General features: G+C 36.4%; 1 protein-coding gene and 1 long non-coding RNA gene across 9 annotated transcripts in view; one reads left to right on the plus strand and one right to left on the minus strand.

The window, feature by feature from the left end:
* Positions 1-17,340, plus strand: part of IPO7 (importin 7) — a 63,691-nt gene that overhangs the window by 10,785 nt on the left and 35,566 nt on the right. The gene's annotated exons all lie outside the window — the stretch shown is intronic.
* Positions 9,231-17,340, minus strand: part of LOC138163740 (uncharacterized) — a 255,265-nt gene continuing 247,155 nt past the window's right edge. For all 8 annotated transcript variants that reach the window (XR_011168908.1, XR_011168907.1, XR_011168912.1 and 5 more), the window contains exon 2: positions 9,231-9,285. This is a non-coding gene — a long non-coding RNA (uncharacterized lncRNA). The remainder of the gene's footprint in view (positions 9,286-17,340) is intronic.

Here is a 17,340-nt window from a genome sequence, read left to right on the forward strand (position 1 = left end):
GTGAAACCCACGCCGCGCTCGCTCCGAGCTGCATCCAATCAGAGCTGCAGCAGTGAGCGCGTCATCCTGTTCTTCCCCAGTGATTTGCTTGCTGGCGCCATTGAGAGCAGTGCCGCGGAGGAGAGCTGAGGCAGGACAACCTAAGCCCTCCCCTGAAAATAAGCCCTCTGGTGTTTTTCTTTCCAAGAAAATTAATAAGACAAGTGTCTTATTATCAGGGAAACACGGGTAAGTGTTTGAGGCCGGATTTGAACTTAGGTCCTCTTGACTCCAGGGCTGGTGCTCTATTCACTGCGCCACCTAGCTGCCCTTGCCACTTGTTCTTTTAAGTGGACCTTTTAAGTGGACTGGAAGTATTTACTCTTCACTGGGACCAAACCTATTCTTCAGATCTTCTTGGAATTGTCCCAGGAAGGCCCTGTTCTTATTTATTTTTACCTGTACTTTGTTCATGCTAAGGTGCTATTTTATCTGCTTTGTGGGGGGAAATCTTGAGAGTTTGGAATTTTCTGACCTATTCTACCATCTTCCCAGAAATCTCTCCTTGAGAGCATATTATTAAAAGGGAAACCAGATTTTAAACAGGATTTGGAGTTCTGAAGTGTCTTAAAAAGAACAAAAGTGTAAGCCAACTTAAGTCACCTAATAAGAAAACTTAGGAATGCAGTCATTTTATCAGACTGCCCTCCACAATTTGGTGTGGTACATATTAAATTGATTGTACTGGACACCTTGTAACTTAGTTTGACCATCAAGACCTTTTCAGTATCTACTATTTACCAATAAATATGTCAAGAAAATTACCAACAACTTTTCCCTGAATACCTTAAACTAAGAGGGAAACTCCTTACCTTATGAGGCAACCTGTTCTACTCTAAATAGTTCTGGTTGGTGTTTTTATTATCATTACTATTGCTTTTATTGTACTTCTAAATTCAGTTTTTCAAAAACCTATGTGTAAGTCTTTTTTCATTTATCCCTATTAATGTAGTGTTAAACTTATCCCAGAGGTCTACTTTGGTGATCTCTGTATCCTGCTTTTTCTTCCAGCTCTGTTATCTGCACATTTTTAAGCATTCCATCTATACTTTTAAGTAATTGATAAAAATGTTAAACAGGACAGGGCCAAACAAAGATCCCTGGGAAATTACACTCAAATTAGTCTAAGGTGAAATCTATCCATCCATAACCAGGAGGCAGCTAGTGTGGTCCAGTAGAAAGGGCACTGGATTTGTAGTGATGGGGCCTGGATTCAAAAGCCCCGGTCTCCTGAGTACCCACTTGTGGTACTTAGCGCACTTGGACAAGTTCTGGGTTTCAAGTTTTCTCATTTGGAAAATAGGGGGCTTGTACTGGATGCTTTCTGCGTCGCCTTACAGTTCAAAATTTATGATCTGAAGATTACCTTCAGCTATTTATTTGGTTCCAGATCCACGTAATTTACCCTACACCATAGAAGCAGCTAGATTGCATTGTGGATAGAGCACTGGACTTGGAAATCACAAAGACCTAAATTCTAACCCTGTAATCTGTGTAGTGGGCTGGTCACTAACCTTTCAGTTTCGGTTTCCCCATGTAAAATGAGAATAATAATCTCACTGGGCATATTTAGGTAAATGATGTCTTCATAAAGCATTTGATCTGTGGTCAGAAAAACCTACCCTGATCCATTGTAAAAAAAAATAAGTGTGTCATGTTCTGTTTTCAGTGAAGCTAGCAGAATGTCTGCTAAGTCCTTAATTTAATTTTAAGTGCTTATTGATTGATTTCATTGTCTAGTGGGCTAGTTTTATCACCCAGGCCGTTTAGCACAGAGGTAGCATGCATTTTGTAGGATGTGAAACTGTAAGAAAACCTTTAGACCATCTTTTCCATCTCTCACATTTTACAGGGAGGGAACTAGCATCAGAGGAGTAGGGCCTGGCATGATACGGTATAGCTAGTATACGGTATAGGCAGAACTAGAATTGGAACTCCAAGTTCCTCTGTTTTATTACACACTGAAAAACCCTCTGTAATTAAAAAACTTAAGAATCCATATACAATCACCCTCTTGCCATTTTCTGCAGTTATTGTCTTAAGAGAGAATAATACTCCCCCCCCCAAAAGTAAACCAAAGAAGATAAAGTGCTATTTTAAGTGGAATTCATAGATACAGTTATGACCTTTTATAAAAATTACATCATAAACTTCTTAGCAGAGCTTTGTTTTGAATTAAACTTTTTGGGTAGTTTCATTTTGTGGTGCTAAATATTTACTAAGTGGTGTGATTTCTTCTGAAATTAACCCTTTTTCTGTTAGAAAAGCTAGTTTTATATAGACTTGACTAGTGTTGGATAAGGGGAGAATAATGCACATACCATGCATGCAATAGAATGTTTTTGAAGGTAGAGTATATTTTATGAGCTGTAATAGTCCATATTCTTCAAAGAAAACAGTCCTAATGTTGGAATGTAGCATAGTGGATACTACTGAATTTGATAGATAAGGAAAACCCTTGAATTCTTTGGCTGTCAAACAGAAAGGTTATCCAGTGACACAGCATGTTTAGGAGAAAGCTTTGCTTAAATATCAGTGCAATAATATGCTCTAGAAAAGATGTTCCAGGCTTCTTCCTTGCCATCCCTCCCTCCCCCCACCCCCCAGCAGACACACGCCAAGGCAGCAGGGTTTGGTGAAAATATCATGGAGGGGCCTGGAGTCAAACTTGGATATAGAGTCTCAGTTCTAATTTTGTAGTTAATTGAGGGCTAACGTGGATAAACCACAACCTCATTATCATGTGTTACTTACAAGAATAAAATGAGATCAGATGTGAAAATCTTTTGACAGAAAGTGCTGTGTAGATCTAAGATCCTAATATTATTAGTTACAGTTCTCCCTTGAAAGCTATGGTAACTGAAAGGCATTAATTTTTTCAGAGTTTTGAATAAAATTTTAACATGAAAAACTACTGCCTAAATAATTTGAAACTCTGAATGGCATATACTTGATAGGATACCATGAAACAAAGAAATTCTAGTGATAGATTAAGTAAAGCTTTGTCCTTAGCAACTTGTTCTCTAGTTGATCTTGTATATCCAGGGCTTTGTTACTGCCCTAAAGTCAATGGCTTGCTGAGTATTTGGAGTCCTCCAGTCTTGACTTGATGGCCAAGTCAGTTTCTTCTCTCCCTCTAGTGCTTTGTGGGATCTTAGATGCCATCAGGTCTAATTCTCCCATTTTACACTTGAGGAAACAGATTGTGGAAGTGATTTCCCAGTGTCACACAGGTAGTGTTTGTGACATCCACTATGCTGCTTCATCTGGGCCATTTATTCCAAACTCTGACCACTCCTCATTTCTGTGTAGTTCAGTTGAACAAATTCCTTGTGTCCTTAGCAAACCTACTGCCTTCCCATTTTTCCTCCCCCTAGCTGAAATCTAAGGTGGTGTTGAACAAAAGTGGAAATGATGGCTAGGTCCACTACAGATTTGTTATTTATCAACTAATACTACAACACAGTAATCCTTTTATTTCCTAACTGATTCTCTCTCTGTTCAATTCCACACTGTGACTGTTCAAACCTTCTCTTGAATTGTTACATATCTTTGATCATGTCCCCTGCTGGGGATCGCGGAATCCCTTGCTCTTCTCCAGCAGATTTATCTCATCAGTTTTTCAGTCTTCTTTTTAATCATCTGATCTTTTATAGACTAGTTTCTTCCCTGATAACCAAAAAGGGGTCCCATTCTCTCCCATCATGAATACGTTAGACCCTGTTGTTAACCCCAAGTTATTGTCTTATTTCTTCCTTTTTTTTTCTTTTTTTGTTAAATTTTTAAATGAAATGAGAATTTAAATGAAATTAAATTTTAAAAAAGAGAAGGGAATAAAAAACATTGCCGCAAACACAGCAGACCATAAGAGAGGATCCAATATAAAACAATAAATTTCCATTTCAAGAAAACCTATATAATAAATACTACATTGTTTTCAAAGTTTCTCTTTGCCTCTTTGTTGATTTTCTTTTGTTTTCTGCCTTGTACTTTTTACTTTGTTTTTCCCCTCTGTCCCCATCCCACCCTGAAGGCTACAGTTAAGAGTGGATATATATACATAAATGTACATAGGTATCTATAAACATAGCCCTATATATATATACATACACAAGCTCATACACATATATGTAAGACTGTATTATGCTTATTTACTCTAATCTGTTTCTCTGGAGGTGGATAGCATCTTCATAAGTCCAAGTCTTTAAGTGTTTTTCTGAATCAGCTCATCATTCCCTAATTCCAACCCAATCACATTGTGAGAGATTATTATCTATGAAAGTTTTCCCCTAATTTTCTGCATTCCTTCTATTCTTGGCCACAGATTTTATTTACACAAGAAATTTTTAATTTAAAATAATTGACATTATCCTTTTTACATTTCAGCAATGCTTTTGTCTTATAATATAGTTTAAGATCCGATAATGGTGAATCTGCTTCCTTTACAGCTTTTTTTCTAGTTTCTTTGAGGTTCCTGACCTTTTCTTCCAAATGGTTTTCTTCTTCCAAATGAACTTTTATTTTTCCTAACTCAGTAAAATAGGTATTTTTTAGTAATTTAATTGGAATGACATTGAATAAATAGATTAGTTATGTTGACTCTACCTACCCATGAAAATTACTTCAGAATTATTTAGATTTGAGTTTATTTGTATAAAAGTGTTTTTGTTTATGTTCATATAATTCCTCTCTCTGTTTTGGCAAATATCCATTCAGGTTTTTTTATACTATCTAGCTATTTTAAATGGTCTAAGGCAATATTGAATAATATTGCTGCCAAATAGTGTAGTTTTCTCTATTTTTCACTTTTGATTAAATCTGTTTTAACTTTGTCTGAGATCATAATTACTGTCCCTGTTTTTTTTTTTTACAGACTAAATTCTACTTCTGGCCTTTATTTTATCTTAGTATCTCTCATTTTTGTTTCTTGATAACAACATATTGTTGAATTCAAATTTTTAGTCTGTTACCTGTTTTAGGGGTAAATTCATCCCATTCACATTCTAAGCTACAATTACTTGTTGTTTATATTCCTCCTTCCTATTTTTCCTGGCTCTTTCCCACCCTATCCCTCCTCACTCCTTTGCTTTATGTACCTCCTACCTTCACCTACCTACCCCTCTGAGTTCCCCCTTTAACTTCTCCCTCCCACCTCCATTCCCTTGCCCACTTACTTCTTTCTGAATTGAGAAGACTAATACTATTCTAAATTTATATATATATATAGTTCCCTTTTTAGTCCATTCCCAGTGAGGGTTCTAGCACTACCTGATCTCCCCTCTACTAGCTTCTTCTGTATCACTTTTTCCTTTTATGCCTCATTTGCATGAGATAATTACTTTTTTATCTCTCCCTACAGTTTTATATTTTAGAATCACCCCATCATACTTAGGTCAGCCCACATCTTCCTTTCATACTACCCAAATGATGACAGTCATAAGAGTACTGCTAATATTTTCACATGTGAAGTAAAGAATTTGACAATATTGAGTCCCTTATAATGTTTACCTTATATTTCTCTAGGATATTATATATTGAATTTTCTCTTAAGTTCTAAGCTGTTTTTTTTCCCCACAAAAACTAGAAAGTCTTTTTTGAGTCTGTTAAATGTCCTTTTTTTTTTGGATTTAGGATTATACTTAACTTTACTGGGTAAGTTACTCTTGGTCATAGTTTCAGCTTTTTTTTTTTTGCTCTAGGAAATATAGTATCCCAGTACCTACAATGTAGTAGCTGCTAGGTCTTCTGTAATCCTTATTATAGCTTCATGATATTTAAATTTTTTTTCTTGTTGCTTGCAATATTTTCTCTTTAACCTGGGAACCTTTAGGCCATGGGTATTCCTGTAAGTTTTCCTCCTGGGATTTCTTTCATTTGGTGATTGGTTTTGAGGGTTTTTTTTTTCCGATTTCTACTTTGCCTTGTTCTAGAACTTCATGGCAATTTTCCTTGACAATTTCTTTCAATATTGTATCAAGATTCCTTTTTTATTGCAATTTTCAAGTAGTCCGACTTCTCAATCTGTTCTCCAGATCAAGTTGTTTTTCTGATGAGATGGTTCACTTTCTCTTCTATTTTTTTATTCTTTTAATTTTGTTTTATGATTTCTTGGTATCTTAGAATATCATTAGCTTCCCCTTTTCCAATTCTTGTTTTCATCCCTCTCTTATTTGATTTTTTTAAAAGTCCTCTTTAAGTTCTTTCAAAAGAACTCTTTTTTTGTGCTTGGGGCCATTTGACCTTTCTTATTGAAAAAGGAGTGACTTTTTTAGCTCCATTATCTTCCTCTGAATATGAAGCCAAATCTTCTCTATTCCCATAGTAATTATCAGTGGCTGGGTTCTTGCTTTCCTTTTTCAGCCAATCAATCAGCAACCATTTATTAAGACCTTTGTTCTAGGAAGGGGGGGGCTAAGTCTGGGACTATAAAGAAAAGGCAGAGAAGTTCCTGCTTACAGAGATGACATTCTAATGGAAGACAACACATGTAAATAGTCACATACAATCTATCACTGATTGGTTTTTCTCCATCCTTGTGAGAAAAAGGAATTGTGAGTCTAGGGATAGATAATATTCGTTGGAAAGCCAGGAAGGTTTTCATTACATTTATTTTTTCTGAATAAAAGGGTAGCTCCCTTAATGGGGTATGCCAGCTCAGACAAGAAGGAGCCCTTTTATGCTGCTTCCATTAGAATTTCCCGCCTTGTTCTCCATTGGCTAGGTACAACCTCCTGACCTGGCCACCTCATGCTCTCCTGCAGCAGTTGGACAGGCATGCCCAAGAGTTTGAAAACCTAGAAAAGAAATTTCTTGCCACCAAAGTCCTTGGTATGTGAAATGATTCAACATGAGCAATTGATTACCAGGGGAAATCTTCCATCTTTATTAAAGATGTTTTATACACTCTGTGTTGCCCATGGAACCTTTCCTTCTGACATGGAACCTTTTATACATGTTACCTCCCCCATTAGAACATAAGATCCTTGAGGGCTTGCTGACTTTGACTTTGCTGTTTGTATTCTTAGAACTTTACTACTGTGCTTTACACAAACTAAAGCCCTTAATAAATGCTCATTCATTCCTTTCAGTTTGAGCTCAGAAGCCATCACTTAGGGCTACAGTCACTATGGAAAAGGGGGCCACTTTCCTAAGTCACCAACACCAGCTGCCAGTGTTAGGCAAGTAAGCCCAGTAACCCCAGGAGTGGCAGTACCCTCACTCTCCACCTGTCCTCCTATCCTAGATACTACAGCCATTATCCTAGAAAACAATTCCTGTGGAGATTGTGATCTGCTAATTGTTGCTGTTAGTGCTGCTTTCTCAGTAATCATAGCTTCTGAAGACCAGGAGAATAAAGTTCTTGGCACTATCAAATAGAAATAATAGTAAGGAAGATAAATTTTTTGCCACCATACCAAGTACCATGAAACCTTTTTATCTGACTTAAACCCAAAACTTCCTCTATGCATTCTTTCCTCCATTAGAATTTGACTGACTTTTCTCTTTGTATCCCCATTCCTTAATATGTAGTAAGTGCTTAAGAAATGTCATTTCATTAATCATGAAACTCTTGAGTAGTTTCTCCTTTCTGAGGTTCGCTTAGTTTGACTACATTTCTTCTTGCACCTTCTTAGTTTCCTTTGCTGGACTATCTTTGAGTGATAGCAGATTGTAAATTGGGTGTGTTCTCTATAACAATAATAATAATAGAGCTGTGATCTAGCAGAACCAGGCTTCTGATTAGGTAAAAGCATGTACACATGCTTAATGAGTTGTTAAGGGGGACCTGATATGGGCAGTTCAAGAGGTTGCACCTAGTCAATGGAGAACAGGGCTGGAAATTCGAATTGGGAGCAGCATAAAAGTCCTGGTACTCCATTAAGAGAACTACCCGTTTATTCAGAAAGAATAAATATTTGTAAAATAAATGTAATGAAAACCTTTCTGGCTTTCCAATAAATATTGTTTATTTCTAGACTAAGGATATCTGGCACAACGGGGAGCTGTTCTACTCAGTAAAGTCCAGTAGCTCCCTTATATGTCTCTGGAATAAAATTTTAATTCTTTTGTTTGGCATTTACAGCCCTTTGCCACCTGGACCCCAGCTGCCTTTCCAGCTTTTTATATATTACTCTTCTTCCCACACTCTAGCAAAGTCCAATAAACTGGCTTTCTCTTTCTGACACACTGAATGACCTCTCATTGTTGACTCAGTGTTCCTTGCACTGAAATTTCTTCATGATTGAGTGCAAGCACCAACTTTCAAAACCTTGTCTAATCCCTCTGCCTTCTAGTGCCCTCTTTTCCTAACTTGTATTTTATATTCTTTGCATACATGTTATCTCCCCTGCTAAAATTGAAGCTTCTTGAGATAGTAGGAATATCTACACAATCTAGCATTATGCCAACATAGAAGTTGAAATTTACAAAATTCTTATTGATGAAAACTAATTCAGATGGGTTAGTAAAAAAAAAATCATTATCATCATTCTTATTCCCTCTTCATTCCCTTTGTTTTATACCTTTGTATTGGGCCTTGCATCTCATAGTAGATATTCAACAATAATAATAATACATATTTGTTGTTGTTCATAGAAGTGTAGAGGAAGGGAGTGAAAAAATGACCCTATGGTTTTATGCTTGGAAGAATACTATTGACAGAAAGAGATAATTCAGTTAGGAAAGCTTGTTTGGGAGAAAACAGGGACTAGGGAATTATCCTTAGCTATTAGTTATTATTTTTATTATTAAATGTAGTTTAATAATAGTAGTTTATTATGTTATATTATTAGTTAGCTATTATTAGAATAGCGTGGACCCCAGAAGGGCATAAGACTGAACCTTGGGGAACTGTATATATTTTCCGTTTTTAGGAGGTTTAAAGAGGAAATAGAACTAGCAATTTAAATGAGTTATTATTAATATGTCATTGGGCTTTTTTTTTTTTACATGACCACGTTTTCCAGTATATCCCTACTTATCCCCCCAACCCCCACCTCTTAGCCCTCCTTTATAACAAAAAATAAAAGGAGAGGGAGGGAGTAAAGCAGAACTAACCAACATATTGGAATGAAATAAGACACTTAGAGCATTCAACCATTGATAATCCCTGGAACTTGTCATTGAACCTCATTTTTATTCTCTTATCTCTTCTTTGGGGCCAAGTTTGGTTATAATTTCACAGTATTCAGTTTAGATTTTTTTTTTTTTTTTTTTTTTTTTTTTTTTTTTTTTTTTTTTTTTTTGCTTTTTGGAGGGGCAGTTGGGGTTAAGTGACTTGCCCTAGGTCACATGGCTAATTTTTGTGTTAAGTGTCTGAGGCCGGAGTTGAACTCAGGTCCTCCTGATTCCAGGGCTGGTGCTCTATTCATTGAGCTACCTAGCCGCCCAGATTTCTTCTTCACATTTCTATTTACTTGGGATATTCATTGCATATATTGTTTTGCTGGTTCTAATTTCTTTGCATCAATTTGTATAAATCTTCCCATGCTTCTCTATAGTCAACATATTTACCATATTTACAGCACAAAATTTTGTTATATTCATGTACCACTAGCCATACCCCAGTCAGTAGGCATTTACTTTGTTTCCAATTTTTTGCCACTACAAAAAGTGCTGCAATAAATATTTAAATGTGAATAGGACCTTTTTGTAATTTTTTTGTGATATATGTCTCATATTGGGAACACTGGGTCAGAAAGTAATGAATATTTTCGTCTTTTTAAATTAGTTTAATGTGAGAAATCTTCATTTTTTTTTTTGTAGGTAGAAGCTAAGTAAATATAAGAATGGGGGGAGACTAATAAGTACATTTGTAGGGCTTAGCCTTGAAAAAGAAGATAGAAATGACTTTAATTTAGCATGAATTTATGACATGTTCCAGAAGTTCTCAGAGACCTGGGAGCAGAATTGGTGTAGACAGTTGACCCAAGGATTGGTAGTGTTGAAAATGACTGACAAAGAATTAGGTGAGTCAGGTAAAGCTTAAGGGACTCCAGAAGTTGGAGTGTGTTTTAATGGTAAGTCTGTAGTCTGTTGAATGGGATAAGTGGAGGCTAAGAAGTCTGTAGTCTCTGAACTAGAGCTCAGCTTTTGAAATGGAGTTGGAATAATTCTGAATGATGATAAAAGCTTATGTAAAAATCAGAGATAAAAGTCATTGCAGTTAATTGTGAGGCCATTAGGGGGGAGGGACAGGACTGAACTGCAACTGAAGGCATACTTAAGTCATAAAGATTTCTGTCTTGATTTTCTCCTATTCCCAGCAGATAGGGAGGGATAGCGTTAAGTGGTTACAATGGAATGCAACTCTGAAGATCTTAGTTCACACCTCACTTTTGCTGCCATTTATAAATCCCTGGCCTCATTTTATCTTTTTCTGTAAAATAAAAAAGTTCAACTGGATGATTTCAACTCTGAAATTCTACATCCTGTGAAATACCTTGCTCAAATATATATTACCTTTGCTTTCCTCTCTGGCCAATTTTGGGAGCCAGTTTGAAGGAGAGGCAGGACTTAGGCCTTTATTCAGTGCCATATTTGGTAGGGTATACTGAATCTAGACTTAGACCAACTGCTGTGGCATTCTGCCATTGTGATCTCTCTCACTCATAGTTCCCAATGACCTCCACTTGAGGACACTGACCATATCCATATGAAATTTCCCTGCTTAAGAGAACCTGTCTGACAAAATGCCTAAAAAGGAAGCAGAGTTTATTAATCTTTAAGTTTCGCTATTTAATTTTTTTGTACACTAATTTTTGTTTGAATGGTAGACATTAGGTGAACTCAGTATGATTGATTTGGATGGTAACACATAAAAACAGTATCCCCATTGGACTGAATGAGTTGTCCAGGACAAGTTGTGTTTTATCTCCATGGTTTTCAGATTTTCCACAAAGGGAATCTTGGTATTGATAATCTATAATAAAATTTTAATTGGAGCAGAGGAAGTTAAAAAAATGTTTGCCTATTTACATCACGCTCTTATACTAAATCCTTAGGGAATGAATCACTAACACTTTTCATTTCATTTGATTTCATTTGTCTGGATATCTAAAGATTGCATCTGTGTGGATTATTGGTAAACATACAGGTCTCTTGAAAGTTTTTTTTTCTTTTTAAATTGGCAGTTCCATTTAAATATATGGAAGCCTCAATTGCCTTTATGTATAGGTTGATATTCATCACTAGGTTATTTAGAGAGACCAACAATTTCTTGTCTCTGCTTTTCTAACAATAGCATTCAGTTCAGACAAATCCAACTAAGAACTATGCCAGTACTGCAACTTTCACTCAGAATCATGCCCAAACCAGGACTCTGACCTTCAGTGAAACTGGCATTAATCTGTTTCAGTTAGTTGGAGAAAGACTCTAGGTAATTGGTTTTTCAAAACAGCCACAGTAATCAGAGAACATTTAACTAAAATGCTTTTGTTTAAAGTAAAGACTGTAACCTGGTGTTAGAAATATGTAAAAACTGTTTTAAGATTTTCTTAGTTTCTTCTACAGTGTTTGTAATTTTATTATCCACAACTTATGGCATTGTATATATAGTGAGACGCAAAACCTCATTTGAATCAGCAATTAGGAGGATTCAGTTTAATGATTCATCTTTTTTTTAAAAAGAAAATACATGCCTATCATATATCATATCATGTAATGTAATGTAATATTTAGTCCCAGGGGAAGTTTGAAAGTTAAGGTTACCAAAGTTATACTTCAGTATAAATTTCTTATTTACTTCAGTGTCAGGAACTGCCTTCTACCTGCTATCAAAACATTTAGCACAGGGGTGGCTAGGTGGCACAGTGAATAAAGTACCTGCTCTGGAGTCAGGAGGACCTGAGTTCAAATCCCACCTCATACACTTAACACTTAGTATCTATGTGACCTTGTGCAAATCACTTAACCCCAATTGCCTTACTTTCCCCGCTCCAAAAAGCAAAAAACAACAAAAAAAACAAAACCCAACCCATTTAGGAAAGAATCTATCCATTTTATGTGAATTACCTAGGTATCTTACCTTTTACCAAGGACTTTTAAATTTTAAGTCCTCTTTTAATTGTATTTTTAAAAAATTTATTGGTTTATTACTAGTTTTCCATAATTAATTTTTAATTAATTTAATTAATAATTAATTTCCATGAATTTTAATATTTCTCCCCCTCTGCCCTCCCTCCCCCTCAGACGCCATGCAATCTGATAGAGGCTCTACATATACTTTCCTGTTAAACACATTTTTCACATTAGTCATGTTTCATAGAATTACAACAAATGGGAGAAACCATAAGAAAGAAAAAGTAACAAAACAAAAAAGAAAATACTGTGCTTCACTCAGCATTCCAACTCCATAACTCTTTCTCTGGATGTGGATGGCATTTTCCATTGGAATTATTTTAGGTCTTTGCATTGCTGAGAAAGGCTTATTCTGTCAAAATCAGTCATTTGCAAACTGTGGCTATTACTGTGTGCAGTTGTTCTCCTGGTTCTACTCGCTTCACTCAGCATCAGTTCATATAAATCTTTCCATGTTTTTGTGAAGCCCTCCTGCACAATAGTATTTAGCCATTCCGCAGTTGATGGACATCCTCTCAATATCCAGTTCTTTGCCACCACAAAAAGAGTACTATAAATATTTTTGTACATGTGGGTCCTTTTCCCATTTTTATGATCTCTTTGGGGATATAGTCCTAGAAGTGGTTTTGCTAGGTCAAAGGGTATGCACATTTTTATAGCCCTTTGGGCATAGTTCCAAATTGTTCTCCGGAATGGTTGGATCAGCTCACAGCTCCACCAACAAAGAATTAGTGTTCCAACATTCCCACATCATTTCCAGTATTTATCATCTAACTGTTTTGTCATGTTGATGTGGTACCTCAGAGTAGCATCTCTACAGTGGTTTTGAAAAACATTTTTTTTCATTTGACTATAGATAGCTTTAATTTCTTCCTCTGAAAACTTCCTGTTCATATCCTTTGACTGTTTATCGATTGGGGAATGACTTGTATTCTTGTAAATTTGACTCAGTTCTCTATATATTTTAGAAATGAGGCTCACTTTTATCAGAGATGCTAGTTGTAAAAATTCTTCCCTACTTTTCTGCTTCCCTCCTAATCTTGGTTGCATTGGCTTTATTTATACAGAAGACCAAGAGAATTAATGAAAACAAATGCTATGGAAGGTGGCTTAGTTATACCAGATTGTAAATTCTGTTATAAAGCAGCAATCATCAAAACTTCTTGGTAATGGATAAGAAATAAAGGGGTGGATCAGTGGAATAGGTTAGATATACAAGACACAGTAAGTCTTGTATGTATGATTATAACAATCTACTGTTTTATAAACCCAGAGACCCCAGCTTCTGGGATAAGAACTCACTATTTGACAAAAACTAATCTGGAAACTGGAAAATAATAGTATGGCAGAAATTGGGCCTAGACCAACATGGGTACATAAGTCCAAATGGGTACATAATTTAAATATAAGTGCTGATACTACAGACAAATTAGGGGAGCAAGGAATAGTTTATCTGTCAGATTTATGTCAAATAGAGGAATTTATGACCAAATAAGAGATAGCAAACATTATGAAATGTGACATGGATAATTTTGATTAAATTAATTGTTTTCTATTACAAAGATTTCAAGCATCAGCGAGAAAGTTTGAAAAATAAGATATTAGATTGCAGGAGACCCTGTGTCTAAAGTATATACACCTAAAACCTCACTGCCCCAAATTGTGGACTTTGTAAGATACAATAATAGTTTAAAGTTGTGATATGTATATCACATGTGGAAATTTATCAGAACTTTTTGAATATTTTTGTGCACAAGTTTTTCTAATTCTATTTGATTTTTATCATTTAACCATATTTCTTTCTGATCAGCCCTACCCCTGATAATACAGAGGATTTATCAAGTGCATTTTCCCATCTTAATATATTTAAAATGATCCTTTCTGCCTAAGGAGAAAAATACCAACTTGTCTCCCAGCTCAGATGATTTTGATTTGGTACTGCCCAGCTCCAGCACTCAATCATGAGCATGAGTGTGCCCTGGGTTAAGTATCTTGCTCAAGGTTACACAGCCAGTTATTTTGTGTGGGTGTTAAGTATCTGAGGCTGGAACCTATCCTAGGCCCACCTAGCCGCCCCCTTAATACTTTGTTGTTTTCTTTCTTTTTTGGAAGCCAATCAGGGTTAAGTGATTTGCCCAGGCTTACATGACTAGTAAGTGTCTGAGGTCAGATTTGAACTTGGGTCCTCCTGACCCCAGGGCTGATGCTCTTTCTACTGCTCCACTTATCTGCCCCATATTTTTTATATTAAAATTACAGAGCATTCATGTTTTTATTGTTATTTCTGTTTACATTGTATGTTTTTTTCTGATTCTACTTTCTTCATTCTCCATCAATTCACATGTGTTATGCTTCTCTTTCAAATTTGTTTTCATTATTGTAGTCCTTGTGCAAATTGCCCTCCTGGTTCTGCTCACTTAATTTTTCATCACTTCACATGTCTTCCCAGATTTCTCTGAATCCATGTTTTTCATCATTTCTTAGAATAAGGATATGCTATTATAACTTGTATTTTATAATTTGTTCAGTCTCTAATTGATGGGCACCCAAACTTTGTTGCCAATTGTTTGTTAAAACAAGTGCTTCTATAAATTTTTTTTTTGAGGGAGGAAGTCAAGGCAGTTGGGGTTTAGCGACTTGCCCAAGGTTACACAGCTAGTAAGTGTGTCAGGTGTCTAAGGCCAGATTTGAACTTAGGTTCTCCTGACTCCAGGGCCAGTGCTCTATTCACTGAGCCACCTAGTTGCCCCTTCTAGAAATATTTTTGTAGAGGACCCCTTTCCTCCATCTTTGCCATCTTTGACCTCTTGAGTTTTATGCCTTATGGGAATGTGTTTGTGTGTGTGGGGTGGTGTACAGTTCCAAACTGCTTTCCAGAAGGGTTGAACCAGTTCATAGCTCCATTAGCAGTGCATTACTATGCCTGTTCTTTAGCCCTCCCAACAGTTATTTTCCTCTTTTGATCATCTTTATCATTTCTGCTGGGTGTTGAGGCATAAAGCTTTTTTGTCATGCTGTCAGTAGTATTATCCTCATCTTATAGATGAAAAAGGTGAGGTATGGAGAAGTAATTTTCCTGTGGTTATAAAGTTAGTTTCAAAATCAGGACTTGATTAGGTCAGTCAGTCAGTAGTCATTTATTAAGTGTCTATTATGCCAAATCTTTTCTTAAAACCACCCATGGCTTTCATTGCTACTGAAATGAGGGTTGGGGGGATGGAAGGATGGATGCTCATTTTCACAAATATTTTTCATTTGTATAATGTTATGATTATAAAGTTTTTTTGTGTGTTGGCAGAGGCTGGTAATTATATTGATTTTGTGGATGAGAACATTGCAGGCAAGAGAAGGCAATAAATATTCATCCTTCCAGCTCAGCCTTTACAGCCATCCCTACCAACTGCCACATGCAGGGTAGGCCCAAGGTACCCTGGGGAGAGTAAGGAGTCAGCATGGATCAATTAAATTTGATCACCATCTCCCCTCAGAACCTGATAAAGACGGAGTTAGACCCAAAACTCTAGAATATTTGGAAAGACAGTGTTCTTCTAGCCCATTGTCAAATGTTTCTATGTTAGAAACTGATAAATTTTATCTTTGGAAATGACATTAAAGAGGCATTTCCACCTGCTTTTCAGATACAGCCTAAGGACCATGGGACTTTCCCATCTTGACTGGCAGTTGTGTGTGTGTCTATGTGTGTATGTATTGTCTCCCTCATTAGAATGTGAACTCTTTGGGAGTAGGGACTGTTCCGTTTTCTATTTGTATACATGTTTTGCATGTAGGAAGTACTTAACTGCTTTATTCACTTGTGAAGTCCTTAATATATGCCTGACACTGTTCTAAGGTGGGGGTGGGGTGGGGAGGGAGAAGAATATAAGAAAAAGGCCTGTTCCCTCAAGAAATTTACACTCTAATGGAAGCACACAACATTCAAGGGAACAAGCAGAAGGTGAGGGGAGTGGAGTGGAGTAGGAAGATATTTTCATGGAGACAGAAGCAGAACTGGGACCAGGGGAGTGAGGGATGGTTCACCTAGGCTCCTCCCCTCCAATGGGGGCTCTGGAGCTTACCAGGAAGAAAAGATGCTGATGTGGCAGGGTCATGTTTCAAGGTGAGGAGCCCCTGAAGACTCCACTGCCTTATGTATTTCACAACCTAGCAGAGCCTTTGTGTGGAGTATTTTTACTTAGGTAGATAAAGCCCTTTGACACATGTTCAGTAAAGACCCTGTTGATATTTGGACTATAAGATCTTCCAGTTCATATTTATGGTGATTATTCCATTGTTATTTCCTCCACATATTTGAAGAGTGTACAGTACTACCAATAAAACACAAGGGTATTTCTGGTGGTTGGATAGAGTTGGAGGGGTTTCTCTGAGAAAACGTCAATTAACTTCTCAGTACTTAGACTACAAATTATAGAGAATATACTGACTTTCCTTAATAGAAGAAGCCAGATACCTCGAGAGTTTCCTATACTAGTGAGATCCCATTCCGCATCCCTACTACCAACAAAAGTCCAGGAGTCAACATCATAAATTGTACCAAAAATCCTTGGTATATTTTGTTGGTGTAGGTAGGTAATGCAGTGGATAAAGTGCCTGACCTGGAGATCTGATGGCTTCAGATGTTACCTAACTCTGACTCTGGACAAGTCACTTAATACATTTTCTTTGACTTCCTCATCTCTTAAATGGGGGTAATAGTTTTAAATAATTTTTAAAGTTGTTTTTAAAATTCATTTTTAAAAATTTTGAGTTCTAAATTCTTTCTAGCTCTTCTTCCTCTAAAACAAGCAATATATCAGTTATACATGTGAAATCATCCAGATATTTCTATATTAGCCATGTTGCAAAAAATGGCAAGAAAAAGTGAAAATTATGCTTCAAAAATTGCAATCAGTTCATCAGTTTTTAAAGAAGTAGATAACCTTTTTCATCATGAGTCCTTTGGAATTATCTTGGATGATTGTCTTTATAGGAGTAGCTGTCTTTCATAGTTGACTGTTATTGCCGTTACTGTTTACAATGGTCACTTGATTCTGTTTAGTTCACTTGGTATCAGTTCATATAAGTCTTCCCAGGTTTTCTAAAACTATTCCCCTCATCATGAAATAATATTTGTAAAAGCACTTAGCACAGTGCCTAGCCTAGCAAGACCTATTTAAATTTTAGCTATTATTGGTATTATTTTACATCACCTTCATTTCCCGGTCT

The sequence above is a fragment of the Petaurus breviceps genome, unplaced genomic scaffold (assembly GCF_028583685.1).
Source record: "Petaurus breviceps papuanus isolate PSGF00001 unplaced genomic scaffold, PetGlider_PUasm1.0 188, whole genome shotgun sequence".
Lineage (NCBI taxonomy): Eukaryota > Metazoa > Chordata > Mammalia > Diprotodontia > Petauridae > Petaurus > Petaurus breviceps.